Source organism: Schistocerca gregaria, chromosome 3 (genome assembly GCF_023897955.1).
Source record: "Schistocerca gregaria isolate iqSchGreg1 chromosome 3, iqSchGreg1.2, whole genome shotgun sequence".
Lineage (NCBI taxonomy): Eukaryota > Metazoa > Arthropoda > Insecta > Orthoptera > Acrididae > Schistocerca > Schistocerca gregaria.
The window spans coordinates 143858563-143880528 of NC_064922.1; the positions used below are offsets into that span (position 1 = coordinate 143858563).

The 21966-nt window shown below is 40.5% G+C and overlaps 1 non-coding gene across 1 annotated transcript; it reads right to left on the bottom strand.

Annotated features, from left to right (window-relative positions):
- Nucleotides 1-336: 336 nt before the first annotated feature.
- Trnaa-cgc (transfer RNA alanine (anticodon CGC)) lies at nucleotides 337-409 on the bottom strand. Its single transcript has one exon. It is a non-coding gene; the product is annotated as a tRNA-Ala (tRNA).
- Between the last annotated feature and the right edge of the window lie 21557 nt (nucleotides 410-21966).

Here is a 21966-nt window from a genome sequence, read left to right on the forward strand (position 1 = left end):
TAGGAGCCGAGGGTGTCGTCGCAATGCGCCATGCTTTTGCGTCATCACAGAGGTAGACTGTAGGCAACTGAGAATCAAATTTCACACTCATACGCCGCAGTGGGGGACAATTACTGGGTTTGAAAAAGTGATCCTTTAATTGTTTTGAGCAATTTACATCAGGTGGAAGAGGAGGAGGAGGAGGATATTGGTGTTTAACGTCCCGTCGACAACGAGGTCATTAGAGACGGAGCGCAAGTTCGGGTGAGGAAGGAAATCGGCCGTGCCCTTTCAAAAGAACCATCGCGGCATTTGCCTGAAGCGATTTAGGGAAACCACGGAAAACCTAAATCAGGATGGCCGGAGACGGGATTGAACCGTCGTCCTCCGGAATGCGAGTCCAGTGTGCTAACCACTGCGCCACCTCGCTCGGTCAGGTGGATGACTTCGGTTTACTAGTAGTACGCTGGGCAAATGCTATCAGTGTACAAAGGAAACTACTTACAAAATGGTTGTGCGTCTTCTGCCAGAATACTGCTGAAGCGCGGGAGACCCATACCAGATAGGGCTGACAGGGATTATAGAAAGCATCTAAAGAAGGGCAGCACATATAGTCAGTGCTTGACTCACGGGAAAGGGTCACAGAGATGCTGTAAAACCTGACCTGGCAGACACTTTGTAAGTAGCCTGTTTATATATCTGTACGTTTGCAGCGCTTTAGACTGCATTACTATCGCTGACAGCGCTGTTCGCCTTCTGTAAGAGACTCTGTGGCTGGTTGGACTCGCAGTGATGGATGTTAGAGGCAGTGTTAGCGCGAGCGGACGGTCTAGACGTATTGATATTAGTTGAACGTGGATTGTAAAATGTGGGTAATGGAATACGTATGTCAGTCATGGAGATTTGATATTAGTTGAACATGGATTGTAAAATGTGGATAATGGAATTATTGACGATTATATAATTTTTCGAACTGGATGATTAATGTAAAATTTGCTAAATGCGTTGTTTGTTCTGCAACAAAATCTTTCCTTTGCTAACCACACGCCTATTAGTAATTAGAGCCTACAGTAGCTAGAATCTCTTTATTTAGTTGGCTGTATACTTGCTGCATTTGCTGTAGTTCGTGACATGAAGATTTTGTGTGAGGTAAGTGACTTAGGAAATGTATGAATGTGTTGTTTGGATTTCTTCTAATTCAGGGCCATTCTTTTGTGTTAATTAATACTCAGATTGCGTTATCCTTGTATATTGTGGGTCATAAATGGATAGAGTAAGTTTCAGCTGTATTTGTCAGGGAAAATTCTGTAGGTCAGTGTTGAAATGATAAAGACAAGCAAAGTCACAGTACGTTCAGTTTCACTCGGCAGTTTTAGAAAGTTCAGTTGCATTAACCAAGTTAAGTAACAACGCAGAAGTTTCACCTTCTCAGTTATTTCAGTTTAAGTAAAAATTATTCAGGGTGTCCCAGCTAGCTTGTCCACCCACAATATCTCTGAAATAATAACAGCTATTGGAAAATGACTTTGGGTTCAAATGGCTCTGAGCACTATGGGACTTAACATCTTTGGTCATCAGTCCCCTAGAGCTTAGAACTACTTAAACCTAACTAACCTAAGGACATCACACACATCCATGCCCGAGGCAGGATTCGAACCTGCGACCGTAGCAGTCGCGAGGTTCCGGACTGCGCGCCTAGAACCGCGAGACCACCGCGGCCAGCGAAAATGACTTTCACCGGTATCAATGTAGGGCTGGGGTCCATGAATGTACATATTTGGAAACATTCTAAAACGAAAGCATAAGTGTTTTTTAACACAAACTTAAGTTTTTTTAAATGGACCTCCTGTATTTTTTCTCCAGCAATCCACAGCATGACAAAGCACATACACAATGGCGTTGATTGCATCCCAATATTCCCATTACATCCCGCGATATTGAGACCCAAAGTTGACGCTTGAAACACCCCACATGCGCTGCTAGCGCACGTCCTGACGCTCAGGCGTGAACCCCATGCTGCCCGTAATCGCGATGTGATTGACATGTGTAATCACACCTCCATACTTATCAAGAGGTCCGAAACGAATAATACGGTCTGCTGCCATCTACTCCCATAAGCACATAATGGTTTCCCTCTTGCACGTTTTACGTATCTACATACACAATATGAACCAGTACCGATCGGTGTACACCCTTCAGGTTGTCTTATTTATCCTGCACACCCAAAATAAGGTTTATCTAATGCGTTATATTACCCATTGTGCCTGTCGCGCAGGGCCTGGCTCTACCTAGTCAAGTGTCCAACGTAGTTTCCACTACTGCCACAGTTACTACTTCGCATTGTTTATGATTTTCGACCCATGCGAACTCCTGTACTCCACCACCCTCCGAGCATCCCATTTGTTGTTCCTTTGGCGTGCAGTACACCGCTTGCCAGTGTAGTCGTGCATCAGAGTAATCTAGTGACGGCACGGAGGTAGTACACATTGTGAATAAACGTTGTGATGTGGAACTTATACTGTACAGTATAATGTACACACATGAAGATATGGTAGAAATGCTGCTGATCTATGGAGAATGTACGTTATGAGTTGCTTGTTTGTTGATCGTACTGTTAGCGAACATTATGATTATAAAATTAATATGTCTGTTTTCTACCCTACTCTACATACCTGTACTGTACCCTGTTGTAGGTGGACGAAATGCTGTTCACGCAGAACGACTGTACAGAAGACGATTCCCTGACAAGCCATCGCCTTCGCGCCAGATGTTTGGTCGTCTCACATCTCGTCTACGTGAAACGGGAAGCTTAAATCCAAGACCTCGACATCGTCCTAGAGCACGCACAGATGAACGTGCTGAAGTTTCTGTGCTCGCTACCATAGCTTTGAATCCTCAAATCATCTCACGTCAAATTGAACGTGAAGTTGGTGTGTCGAAATCAAGTGCACAGCGTATTCTTAAACGTCATAAATTTCATCCTTAACATGTTCATTTACACCAGGATCTTCATGGAAATGACTTCCGCAATAGGGTATCATTTTGTCGGTGGGCTCAGCAAAAACTTCTGACTAATCCAAATTTTTTTGCAGATGTTCTCTTTACTGACGAGGCATCATTCTCCAATAAAGGAATTGTCAATATGAGGAATATGCATTATTGGTCCGCAGACAATCCAAAATGGCTCCGTCAGGTAGAGCATCTACTTCCGTGGAAAGTTAATGTTTGGTGTGGGATTATTGGCGATACCATTATCGGACCTTTCTTTATAAATGGCATCCAAAATGGCAGACAATACTCCAGATTTTACGACACAGTCTTCCTGTTCTCTTGGACACCGTACCTCTGAACCGGAGAATGGTCATGTAGTATCAGCATGATGAATGCCCGGCACATAACGCCTTACGAGCACGACGACTTCTGAACCGTAAGTTCCCTGGTAGGTGAATTGGACGAGGTGACCCAGTTAGGAGGCCTGCCCGATCTCCGGACCTTACACCGCTGGATTATTTTCTTTGGGGAGCAGTGAAGGATGCTGTTTACCAACATGAACCAACAACGCCAGAGGACATGAAGCAACGCTTTATTGATGCTTGTACAGCCATCAAAGAGGAAACAGTAGCACGAAGTAGGGCATCCTTCATCCGCAGAGTGACCCTATGTATGCAAGCCAATGGCCATCACTTTGAGCATGAGATGTGAACACTATGTTTAGTATGTAGTGCTGGTATCACAGTGGAAGTTTCTACAAAGGGTCATTTTATCCAGTGATGTTAAGAAACATTTGTTTGCAAACAATTTGTCATTTAACGCATTAGATATACATAACATTGATAATTATGTGATAATAAAACTAATTGGTTAAACATGTTTACATTTATCTTCTATGTCCTACCTGAACTTCCCAAATCAAAACCTTTTTACATAAACAAGGGTAAAACTTTTAGTCCACTTGTTCGTTTCACTAAAACCATCAACATGAATTTTACTATTACGAGTGAATGATTAACTGTCACTTGCGCTAGATCTACAGTAAAGTAAAGCTTTAACGTTGAACGGCATTACCTTTTTAGTCACGGATTCACGATAAGCGGAGTTAACTTTGTGACTAACGTTGCGGTACACAGACATGTTACAGAACCGCATCACCCCTAGCCTATGGGATAAATACCTGCTGGAATGTACGACGTTAATGCAGGATGAGAGCAGACCGTATTATTCGTTTCGGACCTCTTGATAAGTATAGAGGTGTGATTACACATGTCAATCACATGGCGATCACGGGCAGCATGGGGTTCACGCCTGTGCCTCAGGAAGTGCGCTAGCAGCGCATGTCGGGTGTTTCAAGCGTCAACTTCGCGTCTGAGTATCTCGGGATGTAATGGGAATATTGCGATGCAATCAACGTCGTTGTGTATGTGCTTTGTCATGCTATGGATTGCTGAAGAAAATATATAGGAGGTCCATTTTAAAAAAAGCTTGTGTTAAAAAACACATATGCTTTCGTTTTAGAATGTTTCCAAATATGTACATTCATGGGCCCAAGCCCTACATTGATACCGGTGACAGTCGTTTTCCAATGGCTGTTATTGTTTCAGAAATATTTTGGGTGGACAAGATAGCTGGGACACCCTGTATATTACGAAGTTTCAACTTGAAGACAGGTATCAAGTATCCCACCAAAACAGACAAAGTTTCAAGACCAAGTATTAAATGAGGAATCTAGGAGTATGCACTGCCTGGCAAAAAGTGAGGCACCCATAAGGGAGGAAAAACGAAACTTTAAGAGTGAGATGTTCTAATGATCAACGACTACTGTCAAAAAATTTTATAGTATGAGCCCACTTGTCGGTACCGTCTTGTATCGTCTCTGGCCTGGATGAGGCGTCGGGTAAGTTGGAAAGGATATGGTAAGGTAGTTGATCCTCTCCTGACGGAAGCTGACCCCCACCTGTTGTAACTAGCCTTCATATCCTAGATAATGGCAGTGACATGAGGTTGATGTTCGAACCAGTCTCGTATTGTTCGTGGAAAGAAAGATTGTCGGTATGCCTCTGTGTGGGCTCTAATCTCTCTGATTTTATCCTCATGGTCTCTTCACGAGATATACGTAGGAAGCAGCAATATACTGCTCGACTCCTCGGTGAAGGTACGTTCTCGAAACTTCAACAAAAGCCCGTACCGAGCTACTGCTCTCCGTTGGATCTTCTCTATCTCTTCTATCAACCCTATCTGGTAAGGATCCCACGCCGGTGAGCCGTATTCAAGCAGTGGGCGAACAAGTGTACTGTAACCTACTTCCTTTGTTTCCGGACTCCATTTCCTTAGGATTCTTGCAATGAATCTCAATCTGGCATCTGCTTTACCGACGATTAATTTTATATGGTCATTCCATTTTAAATCACTCCTATTGTCTACTCCCAGATAATTTATGGAATTAACTGCTTCCAGTTGCTGACCTGCTACATTGTAGCTAAATGATAAAGGATCTTTCTTTCTATGTATTCGCAGCACATTGCACGTGTCTACATTGAGATTCAATTGCCATTCCCTGAACCATGCGTCAATTCCTTGCAGATCCTCCTGCAATTCAGTACAATTTTCCATTGTTGTGTTTAATCTTTAGCGTAGGACAGAACTTAAGCTATTATCTGTGATATGTAGATAACTGTTTAATTTATCTTTTACGCTGCAAACAGAGAGTTTGCAAATCACACTCAAACATGGATGATATAATGTTAAAGTTTATGGTAAGAATATACCTCTTAGTGAGCAGATTATGACAGCATTTTAAATTTGGTCGATAATCATATGAAAGACTGAAAATCACATTTTTGTTTCTCCTCCATTGTAGTTAAGAATTCGAATGTGGACGGCTGTGGAACGGGTTCCCTGTTTATTGTGTACTGTATTCATTTCATAACGCTTCATAAAAGCCACACTGGGCCGCTATAAAGGCTCGGAACGCGATGCAAACGAGAAACAAGTCCCGGTTTATAAACCGAATTTTTTCCCTCTCGAAAGGGTGACCGCCTTTTTTATGACCTGACACATCAGCACGTAAGGCCTGAATTTCTTAATTAACCTCTGACGGAATTTCTACGCCGCGAGGGGAGCATTGTTCTTGGAGACCGGAGCGCCGGTGGAAAATTTTAATTAAGGCTCCTTTTTTTCGCTCTTAGCGGCTCCAACCGTCGATTATTAATCCATTACGGCGCTGGGGGAGCATAGGTTAATGGCTTCTCGCTTCAGCGCTTCGGCCCATTGCGCATGCGCGCAATTCACCGGCTGGGGTGGGGGCAGCGCTCTTGATGAATTGCGGCCGGGGTGAGGAGGCAAACCTTGCACCGCGGGGCGACTATGCAGTTCGCTTGACACGCGCGCCGCACGTGAGGTATCGCAGAACGGCCACTCCACGCCAGGTTATTAAAGAACCTTTGTGCGCGCCGGCGATGGATGCACGGCAGGTGTGGCGGTCCGGTTGCAACCTTGGCGGGACTCGTTCGTTGTCCGTCCCGTCCAGACACACGGCTCGCCCAGGGGTGCATAAACGTACCCGTTGCTTACCTTTCAGGGCACTTCACGACTTCCAATGTGACAGAAAATCGTAAGAGGTTGTAACCTCTCCACTACGTTTTGTTTCTGTATAGAATTTTAGCCCAGCTTTACCTCTCATTCTATAAAAGTCTACTTATTATCAAATCTATGTATTCACAAACTGTGATCCCACTTACACTCGTTTGCTAACCTTTGACTAAACAGAACCCAATTTGAACTGAGCTGTAACTTAACTCAATGCAACTGACGTAAAACAATTACCTGGTCCTAATCAAAATTTCCACTTACGTCATATCTTGACAAAACTGTTGCAGATTTCTCGAAAGCACAACAGCAAACAGCAAGCAGACATCGGTTAAGCTATATTTGTGTTTCTATATACATATTCAAACTGTGGCATTTGGTAATGCGTAACGATATGCAGTGGCATGGTGAGAGTAAATATTCCTATTAAATGATATTCCAAGACAATTATTTTAGAATGAAGTATATATTCAAAAGGAGTAAAACTTCGCGTAATTTTCACGCATAGCATTGGTCTGAACAATACTATGCTTCTTAACAAAGGAAACAATGTCTTAAGAAGGGTACAATGTCAACAGAGAACTTATATGAAAATGAACAGCTTAATTAATATGTTATTTCAGTTTTTAGATTTTATTTCCTGTAAGTACCGCAAACAAAGCCTAAAAACATAGATACAGGTGGTCGGTGGACTTTTATTCTCTCCATGTGCCACACGAAACCAATATGATTTCATTAAAATATGAAAAAGCTATATTTCATGCATCTATCTTGCTATTCTCCTCGCACGACGTGTCCGAAAAAACATCTACAGTCTTTAAATTTCTCCAGAAGCTGTCCTTAAAGTTTCGTCTGTCTCGCAGCCTGTTATGTTTATTACAACAATATTCAGTCCGTCGCGCAGGAACACAAGACCTCACAATTTGTTGGGGGGGGGGGGGGGGGTATATGTATCGACGTATCGGCTGCAGTTTGTAAATATACTGCAATTTTTAGAGCTGGGGTATATGTATCGACGTATCGGCTGCAGTTTGTAAATATACTGCCATTTTTAGAGCTGTATATTCAAGTATTGATTTATTATACGGCTTACCCCCTTAGAGTAAGAACTGAAAGGAAGACGATGCAAGTTCACGTTTGTCGACCACCATTTTGCTAACAATGTTAACTATACGTTAGTGGCACAATAAAAGGTGTCGATGGATCTGCCATTCGGTTACGTCACATGACGGATTTGTCGAGAACACTTCATGTCGACATCCCCGTATTTCTTTTCTTTCATTTTTGCAAACGACAGACGCCTAGCAGTTGCTGTGACAAAATTTCGTGGTGAAGTTAAACACAGCAGTTTCTGTTAGTAGCACCGAACGGCGATTACGTCAGCATTTTCCTTCCGCCCACCGCAAAGATAGTCTTGCAATTTCGATTTTTCTCCATTAGTTTCAGCGACTGTTTTTCAAGAATGCCGATGTGAAAAAATAGCACACTAGTGGCGTTAATTTTTTTTTTAACGCAGTTGATGTGTTATTTCTTCAGGTCGGAAATTTTGTCATTCCATTCACCCCCCCCCCCTCCCCACCCCACCCCCCAGTGCAATCAGACTTCTTTGTGCAATATATATTTGTTTCACACCGTCAAAGAGAAAGATTGGACGTGAAAAAAAGCTCAAAAAGGAAAACTAGTTCTTCACACATTGAAAGCAAAATTATGTTCTACAACAACTTCAAATATTTATCCAGTATTGCGAAACAAAGATAATATAAAAATCTCAGCACTCCATATTGTCATTCTGATATCGATATGTCGGTCAGAAAAAATCACTTAATCCCTAGAATGTGATCATTAATTACCAATACTTACTTTTCCACATAATCACCAGCCAGTTGGATACATTTCTGCCAACTATGAACAAGTTTTCTGAAGACGTCACAAAAGAAGTCACTATTGGGACAAAGCGGTTTCTGGCCCACTCTGTATTGTTGCCAGATGTATCAAAGATGGTGGCGATGACATCATCCAAGATAGTGGAGTGTAGACTTGGCAACAGTGCATGATTTCATCCAAGGTGGTGTTCATGACGTCATCCAAGATGGCTGATTTTGGCAGGTAGTTTGAATTTTGATGGGAAGTTAGGTCAAATGGGCTGCCTCCACTAACCTAACCCACTCCCCCAGAAAATGATGGCAAGTTAAAATTCCATCAGGACAATGCAACACACCTCTACTAACCTAAGAAAATGGCAGAAAGATAGGTCAGTTGGGCTACCTCCACTAACCTAAAAGTCATCCGATCGCCACCTCTTCCTAGGCATTGGCAGGAAGTGTGAATTATAGAGGTAAGATAGGTCACTTTGGCTATCTCTACCAACCTGAGAAAATCGAAGGAAAGAAAGGGCATTTGGACTACCTCCACTAACCTAAGTCACCCAACTGCTACCTCATCCTAGGAAATGGCTGGGAGAGGACTCAATCTGTGCTGGACATAAGTCTTTATTTTTCATGCACCAGTTTTTATTTAAACAATTTGAGGCGCTACCGCCATCCAGTGTGGTCCCCATGGGGTTCAGAGTCCAACTGACCTAATACACAGTACTGCCAGCAGAGGGCACTGCCATCCATTCCATGACATAATGCAAGATGGCGGGGGGGAGGGGGAGGAATGGAGGGAAACTGTGTGTTCACCACAAAGTCTGGAGTCCAAATGATCTAGTACACAGTACTGCCACCAGAGGGTGCATTTGTCCCTTCCATGATGTTATCCAAAATGGCGGTCTGGTGGTGGAGAGGAAAGGTCTCATAACAGGAAATTCAAGGGCATATTGTTTATTTACAAAAAAAATCAGTTTGTGGGTGTTGGATTTCTCTGGCTCGTCGTTCTCTGCTGTTTGAGAACATGTAGGTCACGTAAGAAGTAATTACATAGAGCAAACATGTTGCATAATCTAATGTTTGGCTCTTTGTCAGCACTTAACCTATAGTTCTGTTAAGTTGTTTTCCACGTTACTCCCATTTCCTTAAAGTATTCTACCGTCTTTGATACCAATTTAAATGGTTAGTTATGTCCTTCCACCATTTTCTGGTACACTATTCGAACTTTACATGCTTTTGAATAGAATTTCTGGCGCATTCTTCTTTGTCACCCACCCCCTTAAACTTTTGTACTGTATGCAAATTAACCTAGTGTTCTGCAGTTAACATGCTCCATGTCACCCACTCATGCACAACCTCCCCTTAGCTATTGCACTGCTAACACCACGTTGATATCAAAAATTTATATCACAGCAGCCGCCACCACGGCCCCCGTCTCCGACCTCACCCCAGCTGCGGCTGCCACAGCATCGCTCTGGTGTCCATGGGGCACCCTCCCTCAGCCTAGCAGTTTAGGCTGCGGCAACCAGGCTGCTCACAGCGGCCCGATTCCACAGTGTCTCCTCCTCCCCCGTCACGTCCTCGCTGATCACGTGAGATACAGCACACGCCCCTGTCCACCTCGCCACAGAACTCGCGCACTCACACTGATCCCATGTGCGAAACGCCTCCAGGCAGCGTGAGTATTTACTGTTGCTGACACTATACCGATGGATACTGACGTCATAGATTTCGTCGTAGAAATCTGTTCCAGAATAGCACAGGCTGCTTTCTCCCTAGCGATCCTAATGGAACATATGAGCTGCATCCAGCTGTGCTCACCTGCCCCAACATGACTGACACCTCGCTGCAAAACGACCGCATGGCGACTCACCACCTAAAAGGTTCTCAGTGTTATTCTCACATCACATGACTATGTAAAATAAGAGCCAAGTCGACCTCTCGGAAATTGTATTACTGATGCCGCCGGTGTAGAAGCACCATCTGCCTTTTCTTTCTTTCTGCAAACGAGACTTTCAGCGGCAAAAAATCTATCTTACACAGATCGCCATATTGCACCTACATGTAAACCATTCATAGTGACCCCACATACCATCAAATACGGAAATACTCTTCCTCAATTACACTGCTCTCCCACTGAGGACACAAGCCTGAATATTAGAGCATGAAACCAATCTCCAACCCAGCAATATATCACCGTGTACCATGTCGATGTAGCAAACATACAATTCGTATCCTGCACCAAACAATATTACCCATTTTACATCATTTGTACATATACTACAAAGACAGACAGCACTGTATATACTCATCACAGCACTAGATATTTTCCTGCAGCCGACAGACACAAGTCATACATTCCCAACACGCTTCCAGAGCGTCCTCAGTGGACTGAAGTCACTCTCAGAACCATTCTACAAATTTGGGCTCGTTTCCCCTCATCACAAACGCGTTACTGTTTCTGGTCTGAACCTGTTTCCTTGCTTGCTCGCTTTTCTACACCCATCTCCATACTCTGGGATTACAAGAACACATGCATTTTCGCATGGTTTTCTAGAATATCACACCATTTTCGCAGTACTTCTCGATATCAAGCATACAACAGTATCCTACTGATTGCTTGTGCAATATAATTCCGAAGATATAGACTGGAAATTATTTCTCTAGAAACTCGATACTTTAGCTAGGTGGAGCGTGCTGTAAACCATAGAATAACCAGAAACTTGTCATCTCTGCGAAGACCTTTACATGAAAAAATCTCGACAACAGGAAAATAGAGTAAACTGATATTTCCATTCACTAATACCGATGTCGGTGATGTAACAGATTCCAAATCATCCCTATAATTTACAAAGTCAAATAATGTGTTTCTCATCTCTAGAGAAGCAGCAAAAGCGTCTTCCATCTGCTAGATGCATACACCACAATCGATGATCCCTCAACTAAATAAAGATCAAAAATGTGAAGAAGCAGTCAAACAAACAATTTACATGCGTGGGAATAATTGCCCAGCGCAAACACACGTCCATATTGAATCTTCTTAGATTTCAACACAACACGAAAGGTATCCAACACATACTAAGTATTAGTTCGTTATTCAGTAGTCTAGAGGACAACCTGGCTAAGACATCTACATTCCTACACTCCATTCAGACTCCATTCAGACAGCTCCTACCATTAACGGGAAACGTGAATCATCCTCACACAGGTCACTGGCACAGCACACCAATCACGCACAGGTAGAATCATCATCCTAAGAAATAGGTCACATATATATTTTACTGCTGTACTTACAACTAAATGTTACGATCATGGTCTCACTTGAACGACATTCGACAATGAGGGATGTATTGGAAATACACCCTGCTGACGGCAGTGGCTCTGAAATAGAAATATCAGCACCATTCTTACCACTTGACATACTCTTCCCTTTGCTATCACAGTACTCGACATCAAAGCCATACCTTCCTTACAAATGGACATAGTCATTTCCTTCGCACATGTCGGAACACAACCACATACTTTATAAGCTTGATGCTCAAGCCTATCACGTACCCCCTACTACTAAGTATAAAACTTCGTCAATAACTGATCGATGGCGATACAAATTAATACTGACCGAAAATCAACGATGGGTGGGCAGGTCTTGTGAGTGCTGCCACCATGTCTTAGAAAAAGACGCTTAAGCGTCTTACAAACCGACAGATGTTAAAAAATCCGATGCCAACAACTACTGTATGTTACTGTCACAAGAGGTCTTGGTTCTACATGTGCCCACAGGTACCCATGTTAAAAGCTATACCGGCTTTATAAATCCACATATGGCATTATCTACAAATCACGTGATCGTAGGAGCATATATTATCAGGCTGGCAGTCCCATTACACGTAACCCAAGATGCAACCTCGACATAAAATCACTCAATTTTGAAAGTGATTTGGCTAAGGAATGTGGTATGAAAATGCAATTTGCAACCCCCTTCACGACGCCGCCACTAGATACTTCTCCAGTATTTGTAACGTATTTTGTCTCGATACCAAGTCAGAGGTTCTGTGCTCTAACCACTGAGTTATAGGTGATGACTGATTGAGAAGGATCACAAACAGTATTAGATGGTGTGTCAATTGAGTTTGTAAGAAGCTTACACTAGCTTTTCAGATCTCTAGTGTTAGGGTATCTGCTAGAAATTATGTCTATGATTTGGAATCGTCTTTCCATTCAAACACATACATGCATTAAATTCTATGGACAAGTTCTGTTATGTATGTTAACATACGTTTTTTATATTTATATTTATGTTAATGTTAACATATTTTTAACATATGTTTTTATATTTATTTTTTATGTTAATGTTAACAATTGTTTACATGTTTATATTTATATGTTAATGTTTACATTTAACATTTAACGTTTGTTTAACGAATGTTGGGTGTTAAAACCTATATTTAGTATTTATATTTAGCTTAACACATAAAATTAGTTTAAAGTATGTTTAACATTTGCTTAACATTTATTTGTTTCACTACCATTTCGAATTATTCGTCTTTGTCCCAAGTTTAGTTAATTTATCGCCATTTTCCTCCAACATCATTAGAAAATTTATTAGAACAAAGACTGCTATTGCATAGCATGCATTGAAATAGACAAATAATTATAACAAACTACCTAAAATATCGCAAAATATATAAAAACTTTGGTAGCACTAAAACAGTTCTACATAAAAATTGTAAAATCTATAAAAAATTTAAAACCTTCTTCTATAAATTCGTCCACCATTCCTTTATATCTTCTTTTTGTGGAACATCACCTTTAAATTTATTTATCACTATCTTCTTCACTTTCTTCAGTAGAATCTAAATCGTTTTCTTCCAAATAACATCTATTAATTGCTTTAAGAATCTTGTTTATATATTTGTTTCTACTCCGTTTATTTAAAACTTTTAATTCTACAAAAGCATCTTTTTGTTTGTCATAAACTGTAATTCTTGCACAATCATTTTCAAGTAAAACTAAATCTAAAGATTCTATTTGGTATTCTTCATCTAACAAACTATTTAATTTTTCTCTAGTGTCTTGGTAATGCATTTTATTCTTAAAAGGTAGTTCTATAATTTTAGTGTTCCTGTCTTCTTCCATTTACTGTTATAGATTTGTTGGAGAAAGATTGATTTTAAAATTAAAGAATATAATCCAGATTCATTAATAAATATAGTAGTTTTTCCGATATAAGTTAGATCCTTATGGCATATGGCTCTCAAATTTTGTAATAAATTAGTTTCATCTTCATATTTTACTTTATCTAAATAAATTTATTTATATTAAATGGATAAATTAATTATTCCTAAACATGTTGCTCCTTGGGAAACAGATGTATTCGTTTACATAACTAAGAAAACTATAGAAAAAGAATGGTATTTGTTATTATTTAGTTATTTAGGATACAATGTTTACCATATCTATTGTGCAGAAGAAGGAAATTGAATTCGACCTTGTTATATTTTTGGAAATTATTACATTTGCAAATACATAGTAACTTTAGTTGGACTTAACTACAAATATCCACCATAAATGTTAGACTTTTTTAAACAGAATAATATGGTTATTCCAGATAAATTCGAAACAATAAAAATTGATTCATAAAACTATATAACAAATTAACTGTCAGTCAATCACTGACGATTTGTAATATGTACATAAAAATTAAACAACAAACACTAATCTTCCTTTATGTTTACTTGGTGTTGATTTAACTTTATCTAGTTTAAATTTAATCTTGTAATTTAGATTTACATTTTTATTTTTAATTTCTTCTTCCAACTAGTAACAATCTGGTATATTTTCTGTGTTTAATTTATTGTTGTTGTATACAATTTTCTTTCTGATTTACATAACTAAGGAAACAGATGTGTCTGTTTATATATCTAAAGAAACAGATGTATCTTTTATATACCAATGTAAATTATTTATTTACATACTAAGGAAACAGATGTATTTGTTTACATAATTAAGGGAACAGTAGTATTTATTTACAAATATAGTGGTTTTTTGAATTTTTAATATGTATAAATTGCACATGTTTAAATTTTCCAATAATTTTTTATCATCATCATCAATATGTTTAAAAGCTTTATGTGTTTGATTATATTCTAAAATCTAAACAATAAATTTCTTAAAATTTTGATTTTAATATCTTTACATTGAATTTGTTCATTTTCTGTTAGAGAACTGGAAATTATACCACAACACAAAAACCTAGATTTGGGTAATCTACATTGTTTTATTTCATTTTCTGACCTTCTTAATTTTCTACAATCTCTACAAATTAATAGTATCATTCCATGTTTTCTTCCAAAACAATCTAAATTCTTTGTAATACTACATAAATTGCATATTTTTAAACTGTTGTTGTCAATACAATTTTGTACATTTTGTTCTTCATTGTCCATACAATTTTGTTCATTTTATTCTTTGTTATCCATACAATTTGGTTCTTTGTTGTCTATACTATTTTGTTCATTTTGTTCTTTGTTGTCCATACAATTTGGTTCTTTGTAGTCCATACAATTTTGTTCATTTTGTTCTTTGTTGTCCATACAATTTTGTTCATTTTGTTGTTTTCTGTCTGGCATTTATTCCATACTATTCTGCATATTAGCCATTTTAATAGAATATCTGCTAATATGATCATTATTTAAACATTGTTTACAAATTGATCTAGGTTAAGCTGATTTTTTCCCGTATTCTGTTACACTTTTTACTGTTTCACATTTAGTACACTTTTTTACATCATTTGTACTATTCAATGTGTTATTGTTCTTAATTTTTTGTTTCAGTAATATCTGTTAAGCTGATCATTATTTATACACTTTTTACATATCGATCTTGGTTTATCTAACTTTGTTCCATATTCTGTAATGTCTTTAAGTATACAGCATTTAGCACATTCCTTTTGCTCTAGACTCTCCATTATACATATAAAAAGTAATAGTGTTGTCCATTTTCTGTTAATTAATGCATTTTACTTACAGTAACAATGCAATTTATCTGTGTTAACAATTTTATTTTTTATTTTGTTATTGTTGTCCATTTTTTGTTGTCCATTTATAATTTACTAAAATTTACTTCTGTTAACTAATACATATTATTGTGCTACAAATCATATTATTTTTTAGATAAATTGTATTGTATTTTACATAAATCTTTTTTATTATAATTTGTTGATCATTTATAATTTACTAAAATTTACTTTTAATAACTAACACATTTGAATTGCAGTAACAATGCAATTTATCGGTGTTAACTAATTTATTTTTCATTGTGTTATTGTTGTCCTTTTTTTGTTGTCCATTTATAATTTACTAAAATTTACTTCTGTCAATTAATACATGCTATTGTGCTACAAATAGAATTATTTTTTAGATAACTCGTATTGTATTTTAGATAAATCGTTTCTTTATTATAATTTGTTGTCCACTTTTTGTTTTCCATTTATAATTAACTGAAATTTACTTTTGTTAACTAATACATTTTAATTAATTGTTATTTGTAAATGTGGTAGAACTGTAAATAAGTCTTCATACATGTAACATTTACAAACAGCAGTTCATAATAATCTTATGGCTGCTAAAGTGGAAAGTAAATAATTTTATCTACTTATTCTTTAATATAATTTTTTAAAAACATGTTTTTTCGCAGAAGTCAAAAATAGATCATTTTTTGGGCTAAGAAAATGTTATAAAAATGCTTTTCTTAAAATTTGTTTCAAAAATTAATTTTAAACAACATGTTTCTCACAATAGTCGAAAATAAGACATTATTGGTGCTAAGAAAATGTTATAAAAATGCTTTTTTAAAAACAATTGTTAATTACCCCATTTTTTTATTTACATTACATTCACCTATGGGAAATGTGTAAGATAAATGATTTTATATTGTAGTTAGTATTGTATGATTATTAGGTAAAAGGGATAGTAGTTAGATTTGTAGGTTTTGGATCAATAGATCAATCTTATGGAAAATAAAAAAAATTGAGTGTTAATGAGTAATTTTTTATTTTTTATAAGATTGGTCTAGTGATCCAGATCCTACAAAATCTAACTACTTGGATGACTTATGTTAATGGAGGTAGCCCAATTGATTTACTTTCCGCCATTTTCTTAGGTTAGTAGAGATAGCCCAAGCGACCTTTCTTTACCACCAAAATTCAAACTTTGTACCAATCCCTAGGAAGATGTGGTGGTCAGATGACTTAGGTTAGTGGATGTTGCTCAATTGACCTATATTCCCGCCATTTTCTTAGGTTAGTAGAAGTAACATTGCCCTGATGGAAATTGAATTTGCCGCCATTTTCTGGGGGAAGGGAGGGGGGGATCATGTTAGTGGAGGTAGCCCAATTTTTCTATCTTCCAGCAAAAATTCAAATATCCTGCCAAAATCCTCCATCTTGAATGACGTCACAGCTGCCGTCTTGGATGATGTCATCAGGTGACATCACGGCCGCCATCTTGGATTATGTTATCGCTGCCATCTTGGATAACGGTACTTTGCGACACTGTCCCCCTTGGAGTAGTGTGCCCCTTGTAGTAATAGTGAAGTCGACACTCTGTTTGTGCAACCACAATCTCACAGTTCTCTCAACGTCTTCATCAGGTGTATAATAATGTCCCACAGATCGTCTTTCATTATCGGGAACAGATGGAAGTCAGACAGTGTAAATCTGGACTGTATGGAGGATGCTGTACGGTGGTGAGATTCAGGTCTGTGCACTTTGATTTCAGGAGTTAATATCTGGGGTACCTATGGTGCATAGATCTTCCGATAGCCAAGCAAAGCAATAATGCGGCTCACAAGTTGTTGTGAAATGCCGATTGTGCTTGCAGTTTCTCTCTGAGTGATACGACGATCGTCTCGAATCAATCTGTCGACATTTTTCTTGTGAAACTCGGTGGTTGCTGTCACAGGACGTCCAACTCTTTGTTTGTCACGCAGGTTAGACGGTCCGGCCTCAACATCTTTAAACTTACTCGCCCAATGACGCACAGTACTCTCATCGGCACAGTCACCATACACTGCTTTCATTCTCTGATGAATCCCGTTTGGAGTGACATCTTCTGCTGTCAAGAATTCAATGACTGCATGTTGTTTAAATCGCACTGACCGACCGTCTGCGCAGGGTTCTGTACTTTACACTGTAACAACACAAGCGTTCAATGCTAAGGCTTCCTGCCAACTGGAGCTGTAGAGAAGGGGTTACGGAACAAGCCAGTACCTGCCGCATACCAATGCTGCCAAATATTGAAGGGTTACGAAGGTGGAGGCATTACCTGTCAGGCAGCTCTCGTATATATAGGTAAAGTATCGATGTTTTACGAACAGCTCTAGAGCAGTCTGCCATCCTCTGGTCCTACCCTCTCAACACCCCGAACAGGAAAGTTCCTACGTCGGCCGGTCGGTCAAAATGCCCACCTACGTCCAATTTATCGGCCCATCTGTCGGTCGATAGGTGCTTAACACGGCAAAGGGTCGCTTTAAGGCCGGCAGTTCGGCAGCTCTCTCGGTGCCACTCGTCCACATGTGTTGGTCACTAAAAATATCGCTGTGCAGAGCCATTCACTGATTACTATGCGCCGATGCGACAGTCAACCATTTTGACACACCTCAGCTGAGTGGCGCTACTCCGCTGAACTAGCGCCTACTGGCCGCAAGCGGAATCTAAGGGGAGTCGCGATAGGGGTGTTCATCACGCCTGAACCTAGGAATCAGTGAATGACAGTCTCTCTATACAGGGACATTTTTAAGGGCCCAGAACAGCAGCACAGGTGGCACCGAGGGTACAGGCGTACTGGGCTCTTAATGGGGTGCTTCGCGGCTAGTTAGGACGTGTACCAGTGCTACACACCTCTGTGATCACGCAACACGAAGACGCGAATCAGCACGAAAAAAAGGCGTTAACAACCTTTACAGCTTCGGGTCACGTTCAGATTTCATCAAATTCTTTTGAAAGATCCCTACGGACTCCGGCGTCTACACCAGACGAAAAATTGCGATCGCACTAGACTCCAAAGGGGTTGCAGGCCCACGATGTCCTCCGAGAAGGGTTGAATGTCCCAAGCGTGGTGGCTAGGGGAGGAGGGAAGGGTCCAGCAGTGTGAAAGGTTGTCAGGAATGTCGTTCTCTTGCTCATCAAAATGTGAACTGTCGTTTTCGCCCGCAAAATATTAGGGACTCAATGCCCCAAGGGCAGGGGTTGTATCATTGACGCCCTTTACAGACTCTCTGACGCCTCTTTATGTCTATTGTGAGCGGTGATTACAGTGTTTCGAGAAAGTGACCATTTAATTGTGTTCCGCAGTGTGTACAGGGTGTTCCATAGGTGATGGACAGTGTTCAGGGATATCATAGGAATGATCATTCGAAATAGAGTCAAGCAAACATGGGCTGTAAAACGCATACCTTAAGAGCTATGAGCAATTATTGATCTTCGATACTGTGAAACAAATCTCTTCTACTGCAAGGTCTTTGCTTTCCCTATTTTGGGAACTTGTATTATGGACCAGAACAAGAAAAAAATGTCCCGTAGACATGTGCTCTATGATGCATACCTTAAGAGCTATGAGCACTTATCCATTTTCGCATTTTAGATGTGTAAACGTGTGCTCGAAGATACTTACCGTAAGTGCTATGGGCACTTGTCCATCTTCGCTTTTTACAGCACATGTTTACTGGGCATTTTTTCTTGTTTTGGTCCACACTACGACTTCTCAAAATATGGAAAGCAAAGAGCTTGCGGTAGAAGAGATTTGTTTCACAGCATCGAAGTTCAAGAATTTCTCATAAATCTTAAGTCACGCGTTTTAGAGCCCATTTTTACTTGACTTTTTTCTTTCAAATGATGATTCCTCTCATATCCCTAAGCATTGACCATCACTTCTGAAACACCCTGTACAATTGACTTGTACGAAACGTCGGAAGTTCCATGAGGCTACGAGGCTTTTCCCGGATGATGGTGTTGTATACAAGAAGTCTAGTACTAGAAAACTGCAGCGAAATACGTGGGGTCATACAGAGCATCCTCTCCTTGGTGCAGTAACTAGCAGTTGAGCCTCAACACAAGTGTAACTGGATGTCATATACATACGAGAAGCCTTTTTGTATGATTCCACTATTGCAGAACAGTCACTGGAATCAGTTACTTCCATAATATATCTTGGAGTATGTGCACGGAGAGATTTTAAGAGGAAAAACCACATACAAAGTAATCGCAGGTAAGGCAGACGCCACTCACATTAACATTGGGAATCTTCTGAAAGTGTTGCCCTCTCATAAAGGACGTAGCTTACAAAACCTCCCGTTCGACCAGTCCGTGAATAACAATCGTCAGTCAGATCCGTACCATGTAGGACTGGTGGAGGAAATAAGTAACAGCAGCGCGTTTCATTAGAACTTCAGTTAGAAAAAGCAAAAAACATCACCTACTCGTAGATACTCAGCAAACTCTAGTAGCATACGCTGCAAGAGATGAGTATTGCGTCATACCGTGGTTAACCGTTAAAGTTCTGAGAACCTGGAGGAGCACTTTGGGGTCCGCGTTCTAGCTCTGGGGTACTCAGAGGCCACTGGCATGAGCCTCGATTGGCTGCCATATTCTCCAGATCTGAACACAGGCGACCCCTTTTTGTGGGGCTAAATTAAAGACAATGTGTACAGAAGTAACCCCAAAACCATTGCTGAAGTGAAAACAGCATGGATGTTCCGACACTGCAGTGGGTCATGCAGAATTTAGCTATTGGTCTGCTTCACGTCGTCGCCAATGATAGCAGGCATATCGAACATGTCATAACCTAAACCTGAATATCTGTAATGACGTTTACATGTTGAATAAAGTGTGTGCACGCTGCAATTTGTAACTAATTTACATTTTCTTCACATAGTTCAATAAATGCCACCCTGTAGCTTTGGAGGGCTAAGGGATGTTCTGCACCGCAGGTTTTTGCAACCAACAAACCTGCTTGCTGTAGTGTTGGGCACATTCGACGTGGAGTCTCACTGACGGAATAGAATTGTCTTCAGTGATGAATTCCGCTTAGAACTGACCATTGAGAACGTGTCTGGAGACGCCCCAGAAAGTGGTGGGATACCAGCCTGATTGTCGCCCGCAATACGACCCGACAAACAGGAGTGTTGTCTAGGGTGCCATTTGTTTTCATGACAGGACGTCTGCAGTTGTCATCCTCGGCACAGTCACAGCACAGCGGTACGTCGACGACACTCTACGCCACGTTTTGTTGCCCTTCATTGCAAGCCATCCTAGGCTTCCATTTCAGCAAGATAATTCTCGCCTGCACACGGCGAGAGTCTCTGCTGCTTATCTCCGTGCTTGCCAAACAATACCTTGGACAGCTAGGTAGCCGGATCTCACCCCAGCTGAGAAAGTTTGGAGATTTATGGGCAGAATCCTCCAACCAGCTCGGGATTCTCGCGGCCTAACTCGCCAGTTGGATTGAATTTGGCACGTTAGTCCGCCCCTCGTGGTCTCATGGTAGTGTTCTCGCTTCCCGAGCACGGGTCCCGGGTTCGATTCCCGGCCGGGTTTGGGATTTTCCCTGCCTCGAGATGACTGGGTGTTGTTGTGTCGTCTTCACCATCACTCATCTCCATTGCGGTCGGAGGAAGGCAACGGTAAACCACCTCCAGTAGGACCTTGCCTGGTAAAGCGGTGCGGGTCTCCCGCATCGTTCCCGTACGCTCTGTAAAGAAGCATGGGACTTCATTTTCATTTTTCCATCCCGCAGGAGGGTATCCAACAACTCTGTCAATCAATGCAAAGCCGAATAACTGCTTTCATAATGGACCAGAGGTGGACGAACGAGTTACTGACTTGTTGAATTCATGAAGCTGTTATTCTTCAATAAATCATCCTTCATCTGTACAGGGTCATCACATCTAACGATTTCCGCCCCATTTGGACAATTCCTTCGTCGTGCCTCGATTATTTTTTAAGGATGTATATTGTTTGCGAATATCTTCAGTAACTGGAATAGGGATCCATTCTTCCTAGTTTTCACTTGAAGTGGACATGTGAACACGACATGATCAGGTGATTCTCGATCACCATACCCACACAACGCTGACGGAACTTTACTATCCGATGTACGTAATGGGTGTTGGCGCCGTGTCTGTCTTAAAAGAAACCATATCTCTGCTGCGGACGGTATGACCAATTTGCAATTTGTCTCTGATGTTTACGAAACAGTACATCAGACGTCCTTTATTTCCACTGTTCAGATACCGCTGTAATCCATCAAGTGTCCAGATTCGATGATCTGCACTCCGTCTTCAGGCCTCAAGTGTCCCATCGGGAACGTCCGACCGCCGTGTCATCCTCAGCTGAGGATGCGGATAGGAGGGCCGTGTGGTCAGCACACCGCTCTCCCAGTCGTTTACTGTGATCGGTGACCCGAGACGCTACTATTCGGTCGCGTAGTTCCTCAATTGGCATCACGAGGCTGGGTGCACCCTGAAAAATGGCAACAGCGCA